Source organism: Hemicordylus capensis, chromosome 2 (assembly GCF_027244095.1).
Source record: "Hemicordylus capensis ecotype Gifberg chromosome 2, rHemCap1.1.pri, whole genome shotgun sequence".
Classification (NCBI taxonomy): Eukaryota; Metazoa; Chordata; class Lepidosauria; order Squamata; family Cordylidae; genus Hemicordylus; species Hemicordylus capensis.
In genome coordinates, this window is record NC_069658.1 from 306,864,348 (window position 1) to 306,889,987 (window position 25,640).

A 25,640-nucleotide genomic window follows, 5' to 3' on the forward strand; every position below is an offset into this window, starting at 1 on the left:
CGGAACTGCTTTCAGTTTGTTTTATGAGTCTGAAAGTACTAGTACTTCTCATCATGATCCTTTTCATCATGGATCTCTCAGCTTACTTTGGGTAGTTGTGTTTTCAGGAAATACTTGGAGACTAGGAAATGAACTCCAAACAACTCCATATTAGCCAGAATGAAAGAGAAAATTTCATCAGTTTTAATGATGGTATATGTGTTGAAATTGGTCTCAGAAGTATTCATGATGATCTTCTCAGAGGCTGATTTATTGAACCTTTTAATGGTGCCTCTTTGAAAATATTGATCAATAGAATGTTAAGTAAGGAGATGATTCCATGCTTGTTCAAGTGAATGAAAATCCTTCTACTGATCTCAGTGGGATTTGAAATTTATCTTTCTATCGCCTGATGCTCCAGGACATAATGATACTGTCAAAGTGATGGAAACAAAACAGTCAAAGAAAAAATAATAATGCTCTTTAATAGTAACAAGTAATCTCGAGTTTGAAGAAGTGAATTACAATGCAACATTTTAAAGAAACTGTCCTCAAAAGGAATAATTAGAAAGGAAGCCCTTTCAATTAAACATACATACTTCTTGCATTTAGAAATGGAAACTGTGCCTTAAGTAGAACCAATCTGTGTTTTACGAGTACATCATTGTTCCCATGATGCATAACGTGTGTGGTTCCTTTCTTAAGCAAAATGTTATATGTTGGCTTTGTTTCTTTTGACTAGATGATCCAGTCACTGTTGGAGGCACATTGCCACGGCAAAATCTCATGCTGTACATTGATCACCTGTCCAACCTTTGCCTAGAGTGTGATCCCCAGTTCCTTCAAGAGATCCAACTTTACCTGTCTATAAAGAAGAGGAGGAGGGAGACATCTGGAATAACCAGGCATCAGAGCATTAACACCAGAGCAGGTCAAATTAAAATTTGTAATAGTGTTTTACCAAATTTCCTACCCGTTGGCAAAGGTATCTACAAGTGATGATTTGTCCACAAGTGAAATCTGTGCACATGTACCTGTGCCTAATTGTGAAAGTCCTGTTCCAAGAAGTCCAGGATTGCTGATAGTAAATTACTCTGATGCAACAACTGAATCCAAGACCTTGGTTATGTTTTTCTCACTTGCTCTAGGCATATGTAGCGTACCTTCCTTGCCCATTTCTTCCTCTGCCATTAGGCCGAGAGCTTTGATATCTAGAAAGAATACATGGTTTCACTTACTTTCTTAAGGACTGCCCCCTAGGAGTCTAGCACAGCCCACACACAATCCTGGAATATGTCCAGCTTTTCCTCTAAGCAGAATGTGAACTGGTGACCTTGTGAGCCTCAGGCAAGAGGGCTGCCTACTGAGCCACTGATACCCATGCCATCAATAAGTTTTAAATGCCAGCTGCAGACTTCAGAGAGATAATTATTTCAGTATGTGAAAGGTTTTGTTGTGGAGACTGCAGTTCACAGATGGCGTGACGGAGTAAATGTTCTGATATTTTATATAACGTTTCCATATCTGAGATATTGCTAATATACTTAGAGGGACCTTTTCAGATAGATTAAACCTTCAGAGTGCTATATTCTATATGGCCTACCAAAGCCAAAATTGTCCATAAAATGACTGGAGCAGAATTTTTTAAATATAAACACTCTTTGTTTGGGCTTAAAACCCAGGATTCACAACAGAAGTCACTGTGTTGTGTTAAATGAATGAAATTAAAGAACTGAAAATGGTAGTAAGTGAGAATTAGAAGTAAAGCTAACAGGAACCAATGACAAGACTAGCAGATTTATTTTTATTCTAATTTCTGTTCTACAGAACTATTGGTTGTTTAAAAATAAAATCAAAATGATCTTATAAAATCTTGCATTACATTATCAAGCATCTCATAGTGTAATGGTGAATCTTTAGAAGGCATTTTTCACAACACATTATATTTTACTTGTGACTTCACAGGCTTAACTTTCCTCTTGCACTTTTAATATATGATGAGAACTCAGTCTGCAGTCATTTTTATTAAGGAGGTGTACAAACTGGTTCAGTGGTCCTTTTATGGACCGCCAAACTGGTTTGGAACATCTGGCGTTCGGCCGAACCAGCGGGGTGGTGGTGGTAACCTTTAAGGAGCAGGGAGGGTGCTCTTACCTCCCTGCCGTGTTTCCTCTGCCGGCGCTGTGATGAAAATTGCAGGACCACTTCGGGGAGGACGCTGACTGGGGCAGCAAGGAGGTACACTGTTGTCCCATGCCAGCAATTTTCATCACAGCACTGGTGGGGGAAACACGGTGGGGGTGGGTGGGTAAGAGCATCCTCCCTACTCCTTAAAGGTAACCCCCCCTTAAACATCCCTTGTTTTTATTTTAGCTTTTATGTTATCCATATAATAATTTTATATATGTAGTGGATGAGGTTAGTGAAACAAATGCATAACCTTTTATATATTTTAAACAAAGTACGTGAAACAAACTACAAGTCAACCAAATTAATTTTTATGACATATTTAGTTAGAAAGGTCAACTTTTCAAGCTATTATGTTTTGTTATGAATTTGGAAAAACCCAAACCAACCACTCAATTAATTTTCACTTCAGAGCTTTTGAACAGTTATAATAGTAGAATTTTCAATGTGCATTTGTTGGCCATTGATATACAATATTATTAGGGCCACTTCTTAGTATTATGTCATTCGAAGTCATGTGTACATGTGTAGGGAACTGCAAATAATCCTGTTTCATTTCATTTTCATTTTAATACTTGTATCCCACTTTTCCTTCCAAAAAGAAGCCAAAGCAGATAATTTTAGATGCAAAGCGAATATGATATCAAAAAAACATTCCCAAGGAATAATATAAAAATAATTGAACCATAAAAATATGACAGTAACCTATCAATGAGTAGCATTCAGAGTGGTACTGGCACTACTGTGCTAGTTCAAGCCATTTTCCTTACATCTTCTTCCTCACTGCAGCCCTCGGAGTTCCCCCCAAATCCATTCTTGAGGGTCAAGTTATCATCAGCAGTGGCATGGGATATGGCACTAGCAGCTGCAGGGGGAGAGGGAATCCCAGTAGGGCACCCTTCCTCTACACACCAAAGTTATGTGGAAGTGATAGCTGGTGTGGGTGAAGGCTGGGAGGAGATGACTGAAATTAGAAATGTGGCAAATATCTCTCTGCTCAGATTCAGAAACTAACATTCAGGGTTCAGATATGTCCCCTCCAAAAGAGAAGCAAACTTCCAAAGCCCCCAAGGCTCACTTCCAAGCTTGAAACTAGAAAAAGTCAAACCCCTTTCCCACTAGCTCCCCAAATGCACCCTGAACTTATCCTTTCAGCAGTGCATGGAGCAATGAGTGCTGAGTTAGGAGGGGAAGTTTTTCTCCCTTCCCTCATTGCTTTAGTGCACAGTAGTGAGTGCCACAGGTAAAGTGCCCAGTCATTTTTTCCCTTCACTCCTCTCCATTCTTCACTCTTCCATTCCACTCCTCTCTTCTCCACATCATTCTGACCTGATGTGCTGGTTGTTTAGCATCGTAGCAAGAGAGGTACATTGACTGCTGGGAGCTGTAGTGCTTGTGAGCTTGCACCCCATGCGTTACTTTTGATGTGCCATGAATTAGGGGAATGGAGGAGGACAGAAGGAACTTGCTCATTGTTGGCAACTTGCCACCACTGCTGATGGATACAGGGCACCTTTGGAAGGGTGGTAGGAAGAGCTGGTGGGAAATGGAGACACTTGTCCAAGCCTTGCATTGACTTGGGAAATTAACTTATTCATTCCCATTTCCCCCCAGGTATTCAGTTCACTACCAAATTAATTTGAAGTGGGTGATGGAGAACTCATCCATGTCTTAATGAAATTTCATATTAGGCTAGAGTCAGTCTCCCCAGACCAAACCCAGGACTTCAATAGTTTTAAAAATAGGCTGAACACAGGTTGTAGTGAACACAGGTTGCAGGTTGTAGTTGACATCTTCTGTGGCATTTTCATAGACTGCGGGGTGGGGACGATGTCTTTCTTTTTGTGGAGAAGAAGTCTATGAACATTCTCTGATATTTCCCCAAGAAGAAACCTTGGAATACAGAGAGAATTTTATTTTTTTCTTGGGGGAACCTGAAATTTGGAAAAAAAGTTCCAGTTTGGTGTGGAGAATTGTAGAATGTGTGTGGGCTATGCAGCTCAGAAGAAGGAAACGATCAAAAAACGACAGTCCTTGACTATAATCCTTTCAGTGCTTCTGATTGTAGGCTGAAACTTCTGATTGTGGGCACAGTGGAAGCTGGAATTGTTTTCTCTGCAATTGGAAATACAAAAAGAAGAAGAAGAAAATAAAAACAAGAACACTCTTTGGTAGTCTCAGTGCTTCTAAATATAGAATTCCTGGCAGTGCCAAATCTTACATTGTTTCTGTGCATAGTTTCTGCTGAGATGATCTACAAAGACCCCATTTGCAATGTAATTTTGACATGATCATTTTTCCACTAGCAAACAGCTGGAATCCATTATGAATTTTGAACAGATTATCAAACAATGGTCGGCTTCACACGTCACGGAGTACTGTGGTTCAGCCAAAATGCTAGTTCCTGGAGCATGCGTGCAAACCCGACATTTGGTGTTAGGAAGGATGTGCTAACATTGGCTGTGTAATCAGCATATTCTACCCCTCTCACGGTTCTGAATCTGACATCTGTAACCTCTTTAGGTTATGATAAAACACTAGTCTAAGATTCCTAGAGAAAATGCGGGATACAAATGCAACAAATAAATGAAATCATTATTATTGCAGTTGGTTTTCTAATCGTACCAACGCTGATCTTCCCACAATTATTAGTTCATTCTCCAGAATGCGCCCGTTGTTGCTGTAATGACCTTGAGCATAGTATTGGTTCTCATGCTTAAAAGATTGAGATGTCATTCTGAATTTAGCAGCTTGTCCATGACTGATGGCTGAGGATTTGAATGAGCACTCCAGTGCTGGCCTAATAACTTTAACCAGTCTGTCAGATAGCTTTAATCCAGTCATATGGGAACACAGACATTGTAGCAGCCACTTGTGAAACATGAAACTCCAAGAACAGCTGAATAAATTTAAAGATGTTTTGAACATTCTAACCTTTGTCTTAAAAATCTGATAATATAGAACAAAACCTAATACCAATTTATTTTGTTTTTGTTCTTCAGTTCAGTAGCTGTGAAGACTTACTTTTTCTAAGGGTTAACAAAGAATTAGCCAAGGGGATTTCCCCCCCGCCCTTCACACTATGGTATATTTAGTCCTATGTGTCGTCTATTCCTTCTCACTCATTAAGGAATGAATCTGGTTTCTGTTTTGTTCAATACTGTATATACATTGCACCCATAAATATTTGAACTAAGTAAATATAGTATCTCAAACATGGAAAAGCTTTCATTATAAACTGGAGGCTGGAAGGGTCTTTTAAAACATTCTATTCATTGGCCAAATGTTGCCCTTTGGGGGGGGGGAAGTATGTACGCCAAAAAAATATGATGTATTTCTGTCTGCTATATTGCAGCAGACTCTTTCCCAGATTATGTCTTGATTTTCACATTTTATATGTCTAGTGATCTGGTGATGAGGGAGCTCTAGGAAAAGCTTGTAGATTCCCATTTCAGAAACACATGGCCAGCGTTCAGCTGTATCTGGGGCTAATTTCCTTCTTTTGCTTCATTTAAGGTGCCTCATTCTGGTTTACAAGCAGTAGAATTGAAAGTAATTTTCTTACTTGGAAGTATGGTGAGTTTGTTCCTAAGTGGAAGTAGCAGGGGTCAGATTTTTTTTTTATTTTTTTTAGTGCTAACCAAAACCAGGATAACCTAAAATAGTGGTTTTCCACAATGAATTAGAACATAACAGAGAGATTGGCTATTACAAGAATGTGCTACAAATAGTTGTCTATTTGGGAAATTACCTGAAAGGCATGAGAAGCAAAATATTTTATATCTAGGCTGATAGTGATTTCATAAATTGACTGCATATGTGCACCCTGAAGCATCTATGCAATTATGCTGATTGAAGGCAAAACATGATTTCATCATGTTTTTTGAAGTCAAAACATTCACATGACTAACACTGAAATTAAACATATTTGGTATCTGGATGTTAAATAGTTTTATTTATTTTTTTAGCTATAAGGAACTTAGAATTGTGTAACTAGAACTATGTATTTTCATTTAAAAGTAAATAGTGGGTGATCTAGCATTATCCTTCTGAGTATTAGGGCTGTTGTGATTAAGGCAGGACAGTATCTATGTGGACAATGGGAATAATCTGTCTCTAAACAACAGACTGTATGTCTTACCAATATATTTGATCATACAACCAAATGTATGAGCGAGCTACATTGGAACTTAGTGTGCTTGAGCTGACATCAGAAGATAGGGTCCACCTGAAGGGTTGCTCATGCCTGTGAGTCATCACTTGTCCCTACAATTCAGGGATGTGCCCACAGGAGGGTCTTTCGGAGCCTGGCTCCATTGGGATAATATTCCAGCCCCTTCCCTAAATTTTCAGTTCTTTTAAAAAAATAATAATTGTAAGTCTAGCCCCCATATTTCTGGAGATACCAGGAAAAGTATATTCAGATTCTGCTTAAGTGCTCACTAATGAACAATGCAATTAAATAACTTTACACATATTAGACAACATGTATTGGCCTGACCATATGTATTGGCTGCTAGTCTTGTGGCACCTTAAAGATGCACACATTTATTGTAGCATAAGCTTTTGTGAACAGCAGTGTATAGTGAAGTGGAGTGTTGTCTACAAATGCTTATGCCACAATATGTTTGTTAGTCTTTAAGATGCAACAAGACTCTTTGTTGTCATAACTTATAAAGATGTGTTATAAACCTTACTCCTGAAGATATTTTGGAGCCCCACTCTCCCATCACTAAATTATTGTTATTATTAATCATATTTCTATACCACCTGATATATGCATCTCTAGGCAGTGCGCAGAGTTAAATCGTAACAAATATAAAACAGAATAAAACCAGTTAAAATTCACAAAACAAAAACAATCTCACAAGATAAAAACACATGAAATAAGTTTAAAATTAATTTCAGTTAAAAGAGAAAGCAGGTGTGTCTTGTGGGTCTTCCTAAAAGCAAACAGAGAAGGAGATGCTCTTATTTCAACAGGGAGCATATTCCAAAGCCCCGGGGCAGCCACAGAGAAGGCCCGGTCCCAAGTCACCACCAAATGAGCTGGTGGTAACCATAACCGGATCTCTCGAGATGATCTTAATAGGCAGCACGGTTCATGACAAAGAAGGTGCTACCCTGGACCCAAGCCATTCAAGGCTTTATAGGTAATAACCAGCACTTTATATTTATCTTGGAAAAATAGCAGCAGACAGTACGATTCTTTTAAAATCAGTGTTATATGTTCCTTTCAGGTTGTCCTGGAGACCAGTCTGGCTGCCTCATTCTGTACCAATTGTAGTTTCTGGACTACATACAAAGGCAGCCTCACATAGAGTGCATTACGGTAGTCAAGCCTAGAGGTTACCAGCATATTCACAAATGTTTTAAGTTCATTTACCTCCAGAAATGGGCATAGCTAATGTATCAGCTGAAGCTGAAAAAAAGTGTTCCTGGCCACTGCCTCCACCTGAGAAACCAGAGAGAGTTTGGGATCCAGGAGTACTCCCAAGCTGTGTACCTGATCTTTCAAGGGGAGTGTAACCCCATCCAGAACAGGCGGATCTAAACCATCTCTTGGGTTCCGATTTCCTCACAGTCAGTACCTCCATCTTATTTGGATTGAGCGTCAGTTTGTTTTGCCATTTCCTGATAAAGTTGATATGGAGATAGATCTGAGTATCATCAGCGTATTGATTACACCCTGCACCAGACCTCCTGATGATCTATCCCAGCGGTTCCATGTATATGGTAAAGAGCATTGCTGACAATATGGAGACTTGTGGAACTCCATACTTTAGCTCTCGCTTTGCAGAAAAACAGTCTCCAAGTGACACCATCTGGAATCTATCGGGGAGGTAGAAACAGAACCACTGTAAAACAGTGCCACCCAATCCCACCTTCCTCAAGTGACCCAGAAGGATACCATGGTTGATGGTATCAAAAGCCAACAAGATTAGGGATTAATCTAAAAGGATTAGCAGTGTCACACTCCCTCTGTTGCTAATTAATCAATTGAAGATAATCCATCTGGTTGACCAAGGCAGTCTCAACTCTATAAATGTAAAGTGTGCCTTTGAGTCGATTTTGACTCGTGGTGCCCACAGAGCCCTGTGGTTTTCTTTGGTAGAATACAGGAGGGGTTTACCATTGCCTCTTCCCATGCAGTATGAGATTATGCCTTTCATCATCTTCCTATATTGCTGCTGCCTGATATAGTACCAGCAGGGATTCGAACCAGCAACCTTCTGCTTGTTAGTCAAGCATTTCCCCGCTGTGCCACTTTAGGTGGCTCTCAACCCTATAGCTGACTCGAAAGCTGGTTTGAAATGGGTCTAGGTAATCTGTATCATCCAAAACTACCTGGAACTGAGAGGCCACTGCCTCCTCAATCACCTTGCTCAACCATGGAACATTAGAATAGGGGTGTGCACAAATCCAGCTGGCCCAGTTTGGTTTACTGGACCCGAACCTGACCAGTCCAGTTTGTTTTTGCACCCCCCCATCAAATCCCCTGGTTTGCTTGGTGGGGTGTTTCACAAACACTTAAAAACAATTTTTAAAATACTTATGCTCTCAGGGGGGCTTCTCTGAGGCTGGGGGGGTTCCACGGAGGTTCCTCCTCCACCACCGGCTTTCCAGTTGTTTAGGGGAGATTTAAGAACAGCCCTGCTGGATCAGGCCCAAAGCCTATTTAGTCCAGCATCCTGTTTCACACAGTGACCCACCAGATTCCTCTGGGGAGCCCACAGGCAAGAGGTGAGGGCAGGCCCTCTGTCTTGCTGTTGTGGGTGGTGAAAGCACTTCCTGCCATATGTGGAGGCTGCCTATTTTGATGTGGGATTAATGATGTAATTTGCTCCTATCTTTTCTTATTGTTGACTGCCATCCAGACTAAAATTTTCGCACACTGAAAAATGCTTTGTGCACACAAATGGGAAGGGGAAATTATAGTCAATCTCCCCTTACCTCCCCTTACCAGCCCATAATGGCTTCTGAAAATATGTTCCTAAGAATTATGAAACCTTCCTTCAATCATGAAAATAATTACCCCAACCAGCTGACTATTCCACCGCTGGCAGCTTTTTTCAGCCTCATGTGATCTAGACCCCTGATGTCAGAGCACATGAGGGGTGATGTCAGAGCACGTGAAATTCTTCTCAACCTGCCAAGAATCTTGTCCACTTCTACAGGCTGCACTAATTAAAATGGATCCATTACAATAGAATGAAATGGTGCCTTAGGAAAGTCTCCTGTTACTAGGGGTGTGCACGGAACAGGCTGGTCCGGTTCATTTCAAGTCTGGACTGGACCCAAACTGGACTGGACCAGTACGGTCTGGCACCCTTTCAACCCCCCCCCCGGTTTGATCCAGTCCGTGGGGGTTCATTAATTATTTTTTTTAAAAAATAAAATTTACTTACCCCCTTTGGGGGAATTGTTAGAGGTGGTGGCAGGTGTCCGTGGAGGTTCCCCCTCCCCCTGCCAGCCTCCCTTTATGCCGCCACCAGCCATTCGGCCGGCTCTGCAGCCTGTTCGGACCTTCCCCCTCCAGTGTGTCTGCCATTTTGGAGGCTGCCATGTCTGCGCAATTGGCCTCTGTGTGACCCAGGCCACGCAGAGGCCAATTGTGTGGGTATGGCGGCCTCCAAAATTGTCACTGCACTGGAGGTGGAAGGGGCCGAAAAGCTGGCCGTATGGTCAGTGGTGGCATAAAGGGAGGCTGGCGGAGGGAGAGGGAAACTCCGTGGACCCCCCTGCCACTTCCAACAACTCCCCTGAAGGGGGTAAGTAATATTAAAACAAAAATAAAGATCTGCGAACCCCTCAATCAGTCGGGAAGGGGGCGTTCTGTCCGGGGTCGGACTGAACAGGGGATGGTTCAGTTCGACCCTGAACACGTCATCAAACCTGTTTGCACATCCCTACCTGTTACTGTAATAGTCATGGAATCTAAGTAAGCATAGATGCTAGGCTTTGCTATTGGGAGTATTGGAAATCCGGATAGCACCATTTCTTCCCACCATGAGGAGGCAGCCAATTGCAGGGCAATTTGCCCCAGGTAGTATGGTGTTGGTGTTGGTAGTGGTGGTGTTTCTTTAAATCCCAACCCAGCACTGGTGTGAAGAAGTCTAGGTGGGTAGGGAGAATTCCAGAGGTGTTCATGGTGAGGGCTGGGAATAATTGCAGGGATGCCTGGGTACTGTAGTTCCTCCCAGAGCTCTGGGAGGAACTACAGCCTCCAGGCATCATTCCACTCATTCCCAGCCTTCCTGTGCCCATTCCCAGCTTCCTTGTGCTTGTTCCCAGCCTCCCCTGCATGACTCCCTGTCCTCCCCAAAGATGCTCTCAGCATTCTCCCTACCTACCCAGATTTTCCCATGCCAGTGCTAGGTCAAGATTTAAAGAACCCCCACTGGCACCATACTACCTGGGGCAATCAGTTACCTCCCTGTGGTGTGGGAGGGAATGGTGCTGTCAGGAGTTCTAATACTCCTGATATCACAGGCCTAATAGATGCCTCAAGGTGGCCGTAATGGGACCACTATTAAGTAAGCCCTCTTTCAGTCCCTTTAACCTAGATAATTATAGGTCAATTTCAAATCTCCTCTCTTTGAAGAAGGTGATAGAGCATGTGGTGGCTTCTCTGCTGCAGAGGGTCTTGGACAACACTGATTATCCAGATTCATTTCAAATTGGAGTCCTCTTGGGTTTCAAGGCTGAAACTGCCTTGATCATCCTGGTGTACAGTCTATGGGAGTGCATCCCTCTTCATTCTGCTGGACCTTTCACTGGCATTAATGCCATCAACATGGAATCCTTTGGACTGCCTTGTGGGGATGTGGAATGGGGGCTTGGTTCTTGAATGCCTCCAGTACTTTTTTGAGGGGTGGATCCAGAAGATTTTACTGACTGTGTACTGCTCAGCCCTTTGGATTTTGGCTGATGGGGTCCTACAGGGTCCAGTTATGTCTTCCATGCTGTTTAACATCTGCATGAAAACACTGCAAGAGGTTATCTGGAGATTTGGGTGGAGGTGTCACAAATAACATGCACCAGATTTAAAAAATAACCACCAGATTTAAAAAAATCTGTTAATTGCAAATTGAACAACTAGAAGTGGCCACTTTAAGAAGGTTGCATTTTGTATATTAAAATTAAATTCTCAAGTGAAAACACTGATAAAAAGCAGTGTGTATATAATGTGTATGGGATAGGGAGAAGCAAAAATGCAGGTGAGGCAGCAGAATTGGTTTCTGGAATCAGTAATGGTCTGAATGAGGGCTTATACACTGAACCAATCCTGAAAAGAGAGAGCTGTTGTTACAGGTTGTTTGCCTGACTGTTGAGGTAATGGGCAACCTGTTCTAGATTACTTTTAAAGGTCTCTTTCTAAAGGATCACATGCACAGTTTTAGGATGCTGATAGATCCAGCTTTGTTATTAGAGACCCAGTGGCCTCCATGGCGTACAGAACTTTCTCCCAGCTAAGGCTGATGTACCAGCTGTGATTCCTTCAGACAGATTGCTTGATTCACAGTGAACTGAGCCTTGATAGCCTCCAGACTGCAGTGTATTTACATGAGGCTACCTTTGAAGCCTTCTCAGACTTTCCAATTATTTCTGAATACAGTTGCCAGGTTGTTGTCTAGGAATTTATTTATTTATTATTATTTATTTATTCAATTTATTTATTCAATTTATATACCGCTGTTCCTAAAGTAGCTCATGGCGGTTTACCCTAAAATAAAAAAAAATACATACCAATTAAAACTAAAAAACCATTCAAAAGCAAATTAAAATTAACATTAAAACTAATAAATATCATTAAATGGCCCGAGGAAACACAATGGTAGAGCCTAGCCCAATTTTTGCTAATCGTAAGAACCACTAGGCTCGGCTGTGAGCCCGGTGGTTCTTGAGCGGCTAACCCGCTCAAGTAGCCCGCCTCTTAGCCTGGGTTTGCGGAGTGAGTGCTCCGCAAACCCGGGCTATTGGATCGTGAGTAGCCACGGCGCGGCTCCACGCCACGGCTATTCATGAGAAGACCCCCGGAGGGGAGGCGAAAAGCCGCCTCCCGGCTCCAGGGGTCTTGCCAGCATGCCCTGCGCACTCGCACAGGGCATGCTTGAGCTTGCGGGGGCTGATTGATCCCCACTTCCCCAAGCCCCTGCTGGCTCCATCCCAAACCGGCCGCCCAGGGCTCCCTGCCCAATCATCTGCGGGGAGAGCGGGCTTAGCCCGCTCTCCCCACAGTTTTGGAAAAAGCAGGTCTCACAGTTCATGAGACCCGCCCCATTCTGTTAGTACTGAAACAGCTTCACTGGCTTCTGGTTGCTTTCTGAGCACAATTCAAAGCACTGGGGCTTACTTATATAGCATGGTACCTGGAGATACGAAGGACCATCTTTTTGCACATGTCATGTATCCATATGTTGAGATTTTCCTCGGAGGTTTTGCTCCAAGTGCTCGCACTTTCTGAAGTTAAGCATGTCAAGCACAGTTAAGTAGCTGCAGTGCTATCTTTGGAAGATTCTCCCCGGGAAGGCTTGCCTACTGCTGATTCTTATGGGGTTTTTTTTGGTGGCAAGTGAATAGGTTTTTTTATTTTCTGAAGCCTTTTTTAAAAGATCAGCTGAATTTGATTTTAGTCTGCTGTTCATGGTTGCTTTATAGCCACCTTTGCTGTTATAATCCTTATTGTTATTCGTATAACAACTTCCTTATTGTTGTTCATTCCTCATTGTTATTAATATAGGTGGTCCTTGTTATCTGTGGTTTTGGCACTCATGGTTTCGAGTATCTGTGTTTGGGCAATATATACCCAACCTTGTTATCCCTGGTTTTTGGCAGGGCAGATCTGCTCTTGCATGGTTGTGCTCTTGCTGCACATGCTCATGGGTTGTGAGAGGAGTTCGGAGGAGGACAGTGGGGTGCTTTGGTCTGCATGTTTAGAGTCTTTTTGTATTTCTAAAAACCATTTTGGGTAGTATTTGGCAGCATTTGGTATCCTTCAGGAGCCATTGGGAGCCTTCAAGAGCCATTGCTCTGGAGCTTTTTGGAGCCATTCCTGTGGAGCTTCTTGAAGCCATTTTTGGTGCCTCTTGCAGCATTGTGCTGTCCTCATTAAATGCTAATTATCACTTTTATAAATTTAATTTTAATTTTGATGAAAATTTATTTTTAATTTAAAAATTCAAATAAAAATCAATTTTGATTTCAGTACTGTAATACTTAATTTAAATTGTAATTAAAATTCAATTTAAATTAAAAATTGATTTTAATTATCCATTGAAAATTGATTCTCCTCTCACTCCTTGATTCTCACACACTCCTCTGTGTGTGTTTACTTTGAACTTTGTGCTGTCTCTTTGGCCAACTTACCAACTAATCAGGCCAAGGGACTTGTGCTGCTAAGTGCTGGACTTCAACTGTGGGGTGAGGAGACATCATGGTTACACATTACAGGTGAACCTGGGGAGCATTACTGGTGGAACTGGAGAATGAGAGAACTGGAGAGCTGAGGTGGCCAAGGTACAGCGTGGTGCTCTATCCTTATTTCTGCTTTTACTCTGTCTTTTCGGTGATTTTTTGGTCATTTCCTGGGCTTCAGAACCTAACCCCCCAATTCACATTGACTTAAGGTTTCATTATCTGCAGTTTTCGTTATCCACAGATGTAGGCCAGAATGGAACTGCTGCAATAATGAAGGGCACCTGTATAACATTCTTCTTCCTGTTCTTGTTCTTGTTCTTGTTCTTCTTCTTCTTCTTCTTCTTCTTATTATTATTATTATTATTATTATTATTATTATTATTATTATTCATATAACAATAATTCCTTATTGTTGTTCAATTCTTATTGTTATTCATACATCAATAACATATATGTAATTGTTTTTATTGATTGTGAACTCCCCTAGAGCATTTTTGCTGAAGAGTAGGCTATAAATTTTATTATATAAATACATGAATAAATATGGCAAACTCAGCAAAGCTAAAGAGCCATTCAAGTTTAAATTTTAGAAAAACACTATCTTTTAAGTAAAAAATTGGTGTTTATAATCCATCTATCTAGTATGAAGAATGAGTACGAGTGCCAAATCTACAGGCATTTCTGGAGAAAGATTATATGTAATATATGACAGATAGGGGGACAGCCTACCTACCTATATGGCTCTCCTGTTCATAGGCTGTAAAAATTACAACCAAATATTGTTATAAAATAAAATAACATATTAGTTTGTCAAGCTGAATTAAATCTAGAGTTTTACTCTTGAACTGCAGATCAACAGTACTGAATAATGGTATATGAATCCTCTCTAATAAAAGCCTTGGTGTCCGTCTGTGGACGGACACCAAGGCGTGTGTTCGTGCCTCCCTGGCCTGTTCTGCGCCTGCGCAAAGCGCAGGCGCAGAACAGGGCAAGGGAGACACGCTCGCCGGCACCCGGCAGCCATCTTGGGCGGCCAGAAGCGGCCGCCCCGAAGAAGCTGGAGAGGAGGCGGCGGGAAAGTGACCAAGGCGGCGGCAGAGCCGCCGCCTCGGCCAAAATAGATGGAGGCCGGGGGCGGAGCGGAGGCCATGTAACCTTAACAAAAAATTTACTCCCGCGGCCGCCGCCGCCGACCGCCCACCCTCCCTCCCAGCTGCCGAGTCCCCCTTACCCTGGCCGACTGCTGTCGGCCGAAGACAGCCCTTAATTTAAGAGGCAGAGAGGAGCTCGCAAGCAGAGCTCCTCTCTGTGCAAAGCCTCTTGCCGAACTGCCGCTTTGGGCGCTTGCGTCCCTTGCGCCCAAAGCGGCAGTTCGGCAAGAGGCTTTGCACAGAGAGGAGCTCTGCTTGCGAGCTCCTCTCGGCCTCTTAAATTAAGGGCTGTCTTCGGCCGACAGCAGTCGGCCAGGGTAAGGGGGACTCGGCAGCTGGGAGGGAGGGTGGGTGGTCGGCGGCCGCGGGAGTAAATTTTTTTTTAAGGTTACATGGCCTCCGCTCCGCCCCCGGTCTCCGTCTCCCCGGCCTGGCGGGGGCAAATGCCTGGGCCGATTTGGCCCTTAAAGGTAGGGGGGGAACGGCGGAGGGAGGGGGAATGGCGGCGGGGGTCCAGGAGCGCCGTTACTAGCGCCCGTTATTCAACGGGCCAAAATTCACTTGTGGTATATATGAGCAATGATGTTATCTTTCAGTTCATTTCACTGTGCTATATCTTCTGTATTCATAGAACAAAGCTCACAGTTGCACATATTGCCACTTTATGCAGAAATAAACTAATCATCCAATAAACAAGATCTTTTGGATATTTGGAGAAAGCATTCTATGCAATTTCTGTAGATAGGCAGAAGGAGGGGAAAAAACCCACATTCTAGCTTCTTATCTCAGATTGTTAAAAATATTTGCTTAATGCATTTCTCTGTGAAAGTCCTTTGAAAAGATTTGGTTTATTATACATTATACAAAGTGCTCTTGTTGGGATGGGGGTGGGGAAAAGCATTATCTTTTCCAATAAAAATTTCTGCAGAACAAGTAATTTTCAATTTAGGGGCAGGTGACAGTAAGATATCTCCCAAGGGCAATGTTATTTAGTCTTTACACGTAACCAAACAAAACAGTTAGAATGAAAGCCGGATGTGCTTTAGCCCGTGGATATAATGAAAACGTCAGTATTGTATCTAGCTTTGGAACTAAAGTTTTACTAGAACCATTTAACGTTTATCACCACCTTCTACAAGCAAGTTCTAGGCAACAAGAAAAGTCACATAAAGTAAACCATTCCTTCGTTTACTGTGTCTTCATGAGAAGGCAGATCTGGTTTTAATTAAAGTGCATCTTTTTGTGAAACTGTCAGTATAATGGGTTTCCTTTCTGTACAAAAGAAATTAATTCAAAAGAATGGCAAGAAGTCTCTCCTAAATGATTGCATTGCCTGTTTTTTATCATTTGTTCTGTTTCCTGCTCCTGACTTTTTCTTATCTCAGTCCTTTGTTTTCTCATGCCTTTCAAATGCTTGCTTGCTAGCTTGCTTAAGTGCCTTCAAGTTGATGTCGACTCTTAGCGACCACATAGATAGATTCTCTCCAGGGTTATCTGTTTTCAACTTGGCCTTTAAGGTTTCTCAGTGGTGCATTCATTGCTGTCGTAATTGAGTTTATCCACCTTGCTGCTGGTCATCCTCTTCTCTTTTCTTCAACTTTTCCAAGCATTATGGACTTCCAAGGGAGATGGGTTTTCACATAATGTGTCCAAAGTATGATAGTTTGAGTCTGGTCATTTGAGCCTCGAGTGAAAATTCTGGATTGATTTGTTCTATGATCCATTTGTTTGTTTTCCTGGCTGTCCATGGTATCCTCAAAAGTCATCTCCAACACCAAAGTTCAAAAGCGTCAATACTTTTTCTGTCTTGCTTCTTCAGAGTCCAGTTTCACATCCATAGAGTGTCACTGGAAAAACCATGGTCCTTTGTAGGTATAAACACATCACAGCATCTTAAATATCCTTTCCAAGGCCTTCATTGCAACCCTACCAAGTGCTAGTCTGTGGCATATTTCATGTCTGCTGGATCCTTTGGTGTTGATGGTCAATCCTAAAAGGCAGAAGCTATGCGCCACTTCAGTGTCTTCATTATCATTTCGGAAGCTGGTTGCAATACCTGTTGTCATTAGTTTAGTCGTAGTCCCATTTTTTTCACTGTGCTCCTTGACTTACATTACTAGAGCTTGCAGATCATCCACATTCTCAGTTATCAGAGTAGTGTCATCAGAATAGCGCAGGTTATTGATGTTTCTTCCTCCAGCTTAAAAACCATGCTCATTTTCTTCCAATCCAGCTTCTCTCAGTATATGTTGAGCATATAAGTTGAATAAATAAGGAGAAAGTATACAGCCTTCTCTTACTCGTTTGCTGATCTGGAACCAGTCTGTTTCACCATGTTCTGTCTGGACTGTGGCTTCCTGTCCTGTGTATAGGTTTCTCATGAGAGCAATGAGATGTTCTGGGACACCCATTTTCCTAAGGATATTCCACAATTTGACATGGTTGATGCAATCAAAGGCTTTTCTGTAGTCAGTAAAGCACATATTGAATTCGTTTTGGTATTCTTTGGCTTTCTCAATAATCCAGCATGCATCAGCAATGATGTCTCTTGTTCCTCAGCCTTTTCTGAAACCATTTTGAACGTTCGGTATCTCCCTTTCCACATAGGGCTTTAATCTGCATTGGATGAGCGTGAGCATTATTTTGCTAGCATGTGAAATTAAGGATATTGTGTGATGGTTTGTGCAATCTACTAAGTCTGCTTTCTTTGGTATGAGTATGTAGGCTGACCTCTTCCAATCTGTTGGCCTCTGTGTCATTCTCCAGATTTGCTGGCATCATTTGGTTAGAGCCGTGACTGATTCTTCTTCTGTTGCCTGCCATATTTATGTAGCTGTTCCATCAATTCCTGTAGCCTTCTGACTTGGTAATGACCAGAGTGCTGATCTAACTTCATCTTCCCATACTAGAGGTTCTTGCAGATAGGGAATATCTTCTAGATTATTTTGGATGTTGATGTCCCTGCTGTACAGATTTTCAGTATACTCCTTCCATCTCTGATCTTCTCTGAATCAGTTACTATCTGTCCTTTGGCATCCCTTAACATAACAATTCGAGGTTGGAGCCTTCCTCTGAGGTTCAGAGATCTTTTGGAAAACTTGCCTTGTTTTTCCGTGTCTATTTCCTTCTTCAAGGTCCTTACAGATGTCATTGTAGTACTGCTTCTTGTCTCTTCTAACAGCTTTTTGAAATTGCCAATTAAGTTCCTTCCTGAGGTCTTTATCTTTTTTGACTTTGGCTTCTCTCCTTTTCTGGGCAATTTCGACCATCTGTTCTGACATACATTTTGCTTTCTTCTGTTTCTTAGTCTTTGGCAGTCTCTTTTTACATTCGTCCCTAACAACTTCTTTGATTTCATTCCACAGTTCCTCTGGTTCCCTATCAATGAGGTTCAGAACTTCAAAGCGGTTCCTGATGTTCTCCTTGAAAATGGTAGGTACATTCTCAAAATCATATCATGGGAGCTGGAGAGCTTTGTTTTTCTGCTTTAGCTTGACTTGGAACTTGCACATGAGCAGTCCATGATCTGTTCCACAATCGGCCACCGGCCATGTCGTTGCTGTTATAACTGAGCTCTTCCACCTCCTTGCACCAATAATGTAATCAATTTGATTTCTGTGTACTCCGTCTGGTGATGTCCATGTGTATAGGTGCTACTTCGGTTGTTTGAAGAATGTGTTAGCAATGAAGAGATCATTGGCTTGGCAGAAACTAATAAGTGGTTCTGCTTCATTTCTGTTTCCCAGGCCATATAGTCCAACCGTGTTTTCTTCCTTACTTTTTCCAACTTTGGCATCTAGTCTCCAACCACCAGCAGCACATCTTACTTGCATGTTCTGTCAGTTTCAGACTGAACTTGATCATGAAACCCATGAACTTCCTCTTCTTCTGCATCAGTCGTTGGGACATAGACTTGAAAAAATGTCATGTTAAAGGGTTGTCCGTGAAATCTAATTAATATTAGTCAGTCACTGACCACATTGTACCCAAGTACTGTCATTGCTATATCCTTCCTATGAAAGCAACACCGTTCCGTCTTTGTTACTTTCCTGAGTAGTAAACGGTATGGTTTTCTGATTGAAAGTGTCCAATTCCAATCCATTTTAATTCACTGATGCCCAAGATATCAATCTGTAATCGATTCATTCATTTCATCTTTCACTGTGTCGAGCTTCCCCATAATCATGCTTCTTACATTCCACGTTCTGTTTTTGCAGCTTCGTATTTTCTTTTCCCGCATGGCAACATCAGTCACTAGCAGAGGGTATCTAGGGAAAATAGCACCTAGGGCAAGCACTGAAATTGTGCCACCTGTCCAAACATCTGACACCCATCTTTCAGATAACTTTACCATAATATCAGCTGAAAAATACAAGTCAAGCTCGTTAATCTTTTAATATTTCAAAAGCTATTTAGCAGTGAGTGTAGCCAGACCAAAAAATTCTGGAAAACTATAAATTTCAGTATGCTGGGTCCCATGAAATACCCAAATACTATGTGGAGGTGTACTTGAAAAACTAAACAGAAGTGCCTGTCTAATTTTCTACTATGCATTGTAGCATCACTATTACATAAGTTTTATAAATAAATGGAGAATTTGACTTTTCCCAGATACTTTGAAAATAATTAAAGGATATGCAGAGTAAACTGTGTCACTGCTTGGAATATATTCTAGTATTTCAGAAAGACAGTTAAAATGAGAGAAAGAGATCAAGAGACTCCCAGAAAGACAAACTCACCATTAATAGCCATATTATTAAGACATCACATTTAACTCACTTATCACAAGTAAAGTAAGAGCAAATGAATACAATCCTAGCTCATAAGCTTCAGCTCAGTATTCACAAGCCCTGATTCTCTGTACATAGTGCCAAACTGAATATGTGTACAGTGACTTATATTGTATTAAATTGGAAAAAAATACCTGGCTGGGGCTGAAATGAGTGTGTGTGTGTTTTTATGAAGGCAGAGGGCAGGTTCTTCCATATTGGGGTTCTTCCATATTTAACTATTTTAAAAATAGTTTTAATTTAAAAAAAAAAAATTAAAACCAGCAAATTCCTTGATCTCTGAATTAAATATTCAGAGTCTTTTCAATCTGCCCTACATTCCCCACCCCCCCAACCTTATATTAAAGCTCTATGGCAAGCAATCTCTAAATATCCAGCGGGGGGTGGGGGACACAACAAAAAGGAAATCACATCCTACCTCCCTTACTAAGCCTGAGGAGTCAAAAGCTGGGCAGAGACGTTGTGGACAAGGGCAGCCAGCGCTGGCCACCCTGCCTCCCTCCTGCCTTCCTTCCTTGCTGCCTGCCTGCCAACACTCGAGTTCAGGCTTCAGGGAGGCCTGCATGGAGGCCTCTCTGGAAGCCCCGCCAACCCGCCAAACAGCTGAGAGGCGGAGACTGGTCGGAGACTGGTCGCTTGCAGGTTCTTCACTCTCCTGGCCAGAGCAGGAGGGCTAGCAGGAGACGGGGCCAGCAGGCAAGACATGAGGGACTGGCTAAGGGGCCTTGGGGAGGGCATCCAGGCCCTGTGGGCCTAGAGACATTTGTCTCCCCTTGTCCAGTGGACGTATGCCCCTAGCCTAACCACATCATAAACACCATCGGTACTCTGAGAGATCCTCAGCTCTTCCTCAGTAGCATGTTGAGTACCATTCGACCTGAGGGGCACATAATCTGGCACTACATCAACAATCAATCTATCTTGTCTGTCCATGTGGTTTTCTTGGTAGAATACAGGAGTGGTTTACCATTGTCTTCTCCCGCGCAGTATGAAATGATGCCTTTGTCATTGTCACTAAAGTGACCGTCCTTCCTATATCCCTGCTGCCCAATATAGGTGACTGTTTGCTTTAACTGGTCAGCTGGGATGACCGTCGCACCTTGGGTGACCCTACATGGAGTATACCTCCTGGCATAATTAGCTCATCCTTCCCAGGAACACCCCACCACCACCACGATGAGGTAGGGATGTGCACGGAACCACGGAACCACGGTCCAGCACTGGGGGGCATGTAGCTTTAAGGGTGGCGGGGTAGTACTTACCCCTCCCGCCGCTTTTCCCCCTCCAGCGCTCGACGTTGTAGCAAAGTTTTTGGGGTGGCAGCATTCCTCCCTGCTGCCCCTGCCCCTGTCGTTGCCTGGTAAAAGCGGAAGTTGGTTTCACGCATGCACCCGTCGTGGCACGCAAACGTTGAGCGCTAGAGGAGGAAAAGTTGTGGGAGGGTTAAGTATTACCCCCCCCGCCGCCCTTAAAGCTACATGCCCCCGCCAGACCGGCCCCAATCTGGACCGGTTCGGAGGCCTCTAACATGGCCCCGGACCGGTCCGGTGCACATCCCTACGATGAGGCAGCATAGCGGGATTTTGGAGTGGGTTCAAATACTTACTCTCTTGTATTATCCCTGTTGCTACTCCCTCCATTGTTCCCTACATTCTTCATTCATTCACAGCCCTGTGAAGATGATCGCGGAGTACATAAAGAGGAGAGGAGATGCATGCACGGAATAGAGATTGGTATCATCCTGACTAGCTGCTCCCCCAACTCCATGTGGTCAAAGTTCCATTTGCATAGAGGGCTACACACAGGCTCACTGTGCACAATCTATATCCAGAAAAAAGTGGAGGATATGGATCACATGAAGTTGTATATATATTGGACCGTTCTGGACCTTTTGACAGTAGAAGAGCTTTTGACTCTACCCTCTGTCATGAGAGTTCAGCGGAAGGCAGCCATAACAGGCTAAGACTACTTTATTGTGTTACAGGAAGAAACAAGTTCAACAAGAAGTACAGGCAAGAAGTGCAGGCAGGAAGTAGGGAGGCTATGAGTAGTCCCTACTCTGTCTCCAATGAGGATCACTACTAGCAAATGCTAGTGCCACCTACTGGCTGGACATATTACAACAACATTTCCACACACCCTCCCCTTCAGCGTTCTTGCACAGGCAACAATGGGCAGAACACAATGGGAACGCTCTCCCACTCCGTTCCTTCCAGACATCTGTGAAAGTCTAGGCAAATAAAGGTTACAGGCTGTGCATGACACCATTCAAAGTGAGAAGTGAGAAGTGAGAAGATATTCACCTTTATGTCTATACATACCGATATTCACCTTTATGTCTATACATTCTTCTAGCAAACAGTATGCTATAAGATCCCAGCTGAGTGAAGAAGCAAGAGCCTTCCCTTCATTGGGCTAAATCTCTAGACCGCTCTGAGCCATTTTTGGAAGGGTGGTATAGAAATCAATCAAGCAAACAAACAAGCAAACAAACAAATAAATAAATAGAAGCTTCCCTGTGTTGAACTGCATAGAGGCCTTCCAATAGAAGGAGGTCTTGAAATTCAATATATGCCAAAATATAAAGAATTGTGTATTTTTTAAATGAATATATCATTCCAAAAATCATATTACTGGTCCAATATTACTGAACAGCTTCTACTGGTTATTCTGAGGGAAAGTTGACTCTGATGGAGCAAAGGAGATGCTTTGTAAAGGATCAGGAAGAGAGATAGAGAATAAGGGGTGTATCTCGAATTTTGTGAGGGTGACAGAGTGCATGTGAGATGGATGGTGCAAGATATTTTCAAAGAAAACAATAATTTGAAGCTCTTATTCACCCTGCTTTCAGCAGACTAAGAACAAGAATATTGACCTCATCAGGCAGGCTGCAAGTTCTACAGGACAATAGAATTAGTTGAAGCAGATGGAGAAATGACTTCAGAACAGAGTTGCAGAAATATATGTTATTTCATTTAGTGGAATTCCTGCTCTTCCTCTTGCTTTTTGTTTCTTAATGCTGGCTTTGATTGAGAATGTTAATATAATGCATGAATCGCTATACAAAAAGGCAGATCTCCACAAGCTTGTTTGCAAAACATTATTTCCAGAACTATAGCTTGTTATCATTAAGTGTATTTAAATGTTTGTGCCTACATAATGCATTCATGAATATATAATTAACTTCCCTTTCTCTAATCATTCATTAGTTTGGAATACTGCCTGTATGAGAAAAAGCAGATCTGCACAGAGAATAACCAGTATCCCACTGAATTAGAATACAAAATACAAAACTGGTGGCGAGGCATCCTGATAACTTAATATTGGCTTGACAACCACATCTGGAAATTTAGTTAGGTTTGAGCCAGTGGATAATAAAGCATGGGCTACTAAAAGAGATAACTAAAGGCAAACACATACTGATGGAACACAGCTATATTAAAACAAAGCAATGTATGCTTGTAATGTTGATTTACCAACAGCTATGCAACCACATACATTTTAATTTTGTTAAAATGAGTGGAAATATATCTCTATGATTTACTGCGACAGCAGTCCATTTATAGTTATCATGAAAGGAATCCAAATGGAAAATGCCATGTTAAAGATTAGATATGCTTCTATATTTCTAGTGTCTTACTTTTCACGCCATCATAGAAAATAATGTGGCTTACTATTATTATTTTTATTTATAGCTATACACTCAGGTCGATCTCAGGTCAGGGTTGCTCCATGACCAGGTAGCCTGGGTTTTTTACCCGGGCTAGTAGTGGGGTAGAAGGGCACTAATGCACCCTTCTATCCCACTTCCGTATTGTGTAAACACTTGGGCTGCCTGCATTTCAAGCATTCACAAAGCTGGGCTGTAAGAGTCCCCAGCAGCAGGGACATTCCCCAGTGTACTACCCTCCAGGCACAGTGCATTGTACACAGTGCATTGTAAATATTAAAAAGTTTTATAAAACAATCATTAAACAATAAAACACAATAATAAAAACATAATTAAACAATCAAGCATAGGCAGCAGCACACCCACATCTACCCACAAACCCAGCATAACTTGCCAAGGGCCAAAAATTCAGGCAAACAAAATTGTCAGACTCCTGAAGGCAGTAAGGGTGGGCAGCAAGTTAACGTCACTGGGAAGGTGTTTGGGGTTCTTCTGAGTCAAGAAAGCCCTGCCCTGTGTACATGCCTCCTGGGCCAATTTTATTTTATTTTATTTTATTTTATTTTATTTTATTTTATTTATTTATTTATTTATTTATTTATTTATTTATTTATTTATTTATTTATGTACTTACTTACTTACTTACTTACATTTATATACCGCCCCATACAAAAAACCATCCCTGGGCACTTTACAATACAAAAACATTAACAAAGCATAACATGATATACAAATATTTATATACCACTTTTCGACAAAAGTTTCCAAAGCGGTTGACACAGAGAACACAATAATAAAGTAATAAGATGGATCCCTTTCACCAAAGGGCTCACAGTCTAAAAAGAAACAAAGTAGACACCAGCAGCCACTGGCGGGATGCCATGCTGGGTCAGATAGGGCCAGTTGCTCTCCCCTTGCTAAATATAAGAGACTCATCCTTTTGAAAGCTGCCTCTTTGCTCAGCTAGCAGGCGCTAATATTAACATAATTAAAACAATTTAAAATACAATAAAAACTCTAAAACCGAAACTTTAAAACAATAAACTAAAAGCCTGACTAAACAGGTATGTTTTTAGGTCCTTCTTAAAAACATTCAGGGAAGGGGAAACTCTAATTTTGTTAGGAAATGTGTTCCAGAGTCCCGGGGCAACTCTAGAAAAGGCGCGGTTTTGAGTTGCCACCAACTGAGCTGCTGGCAGCCGCAACTGGACCTCCCCAGATGATCTCAACAGGCAGTGGAGTTTATGAAGAAGAAGGCACTCTCTTAAATACCTTGGACCCAAGTTGTTTAGGGCTTTATAGGAAATAACCAGCACTTTGTATTTTACCCAGAAATGTATTGGCAGCCAGTGTAGTTCTTTTAAAATGAGTGTAATATTATCTCTTTGGGCAACCCCAGAAACCAACCTGGTTGCTGCATTCTGTACTAACTGCAGTTTCCGAACTGCATACAAAGGCAGCCCAATGTAGAGCGCATTGCAGTAGTCAAGACTGGCTGTTACCAGCATATGCACCACTGTTTTAAGGTCAGTTATCTCCAGAAATCTCCACTCCTGGTCACTGCCTCAACCTGAGAAATCAGGGAGAGATTGGGGTCCAGAAGTACTCCCAGACCATGGACTTGCTCTTTCTGAGGGAGAAAGAGCAACCCCATCCAGAACAGGCAGACCTAAACCACTTCCTAAGTCTCGAGCTCCCGTAATTTTAAGTGGTGGCACATAGAGGGAAGTCACCCCAACCCCTTGCTGAACTTGTTAGTGGGCAGAACCATTTGAGAGAAAATGATCTGCTAAACAGATCGAAATGAGCACCTTGAATAGGACATGGAAACAAACTGGCAGCCAGTACAACTCTCTTAAAATGGGTGATATGCTCCCACTTTTCAGAGGGAGTTCTGGAAATAATCTAGGCGGTTGCATTTTGTAGTAGGTGAAGTTTCCAGATATTATTCTATAGCAGCCCCACACAGAGTGTGCTGCAGAAATCCAGATGTGACATGATTAAGGCATATCATGGCTGCATCCCCTAATGAAGGGTGCAAATGGCACACAAGCCAAAACTGGCCACAGCCACCACCTGGCATCCAGAAACAAAGCTGGGTCTAGCAATACCACCAAATGGTGCACCTGTTCTTTCAACAGTCAAACCCTATCTAGAAAAGGCTGAATTTCCTCAACTGGGCTGGCCCTTCTACTAACCAATAACACCTCTGTCTTGACTGGATGAAGTCACAGTTTGTTAGCCTACATCCAGCCCATCACCACCTCCAAACCCTCATTCAGGACATTCACTGCCTCCCTAGGATCAGATCACAAAGTGTGAGAGAGTAATAATTACCTAGATTAAAAATTAGTATGTAGGGAGCAGAGGCACTATTGTAAAAGTTGTCTTCTATATTCTATTTACAATTGTCCAAACAGAATCTAGAATGGAGGTGCTGTT

General features: G+C 42.1%; 1 protein-coding gene and 1 long non-coding RNA gene across 25 annotated transcripts in view; one reads left to right on the plus strand and one right to left on the minus strand.

Annotated features, from left to right (window-relative positions):
- Positions 1-25,640, plus strand: part of ERC2 (ELKS/RAB6-interacting/CAST family member 2) — a 1,070,068-nt gene that overhangs the window by 965,385 nt on the left and 79,043 nt on the right. For 21 of the 24 annotated variants that reach the window (XR_008316192.1, XR_008316193.1, XR_008316208.1 and 18 more), the window contains one exon: positions 722-910. The exons of 1 other annotated variant lie outside the window; for it this stretch is intronic. The gene's annotated coding sequence lies outside the window, so the exon portion shown is untranslated. Of the gene's footprint in view, positions 1-721; positions 911-18,103; positions 18,171-25,640 lie in introns of those variants that run through there. 2 more of the 24 variants (XR_008316196.1, XM_053296290.1) reach the window with 2 other exon arrangements.
- LOC128345036 (uncharacterized) lies at positions 444-20,057 on the minus strand. The gene is made up of 2 exons (XR_008316223.1): positions 19,947-20,057; positions 444-4,281 (listed from the first exon to the last, which is right to left on the minus strand). It is a non-coding gene; the product is annotated as an uncharacterized LOC128345036 (long non-coding RNA).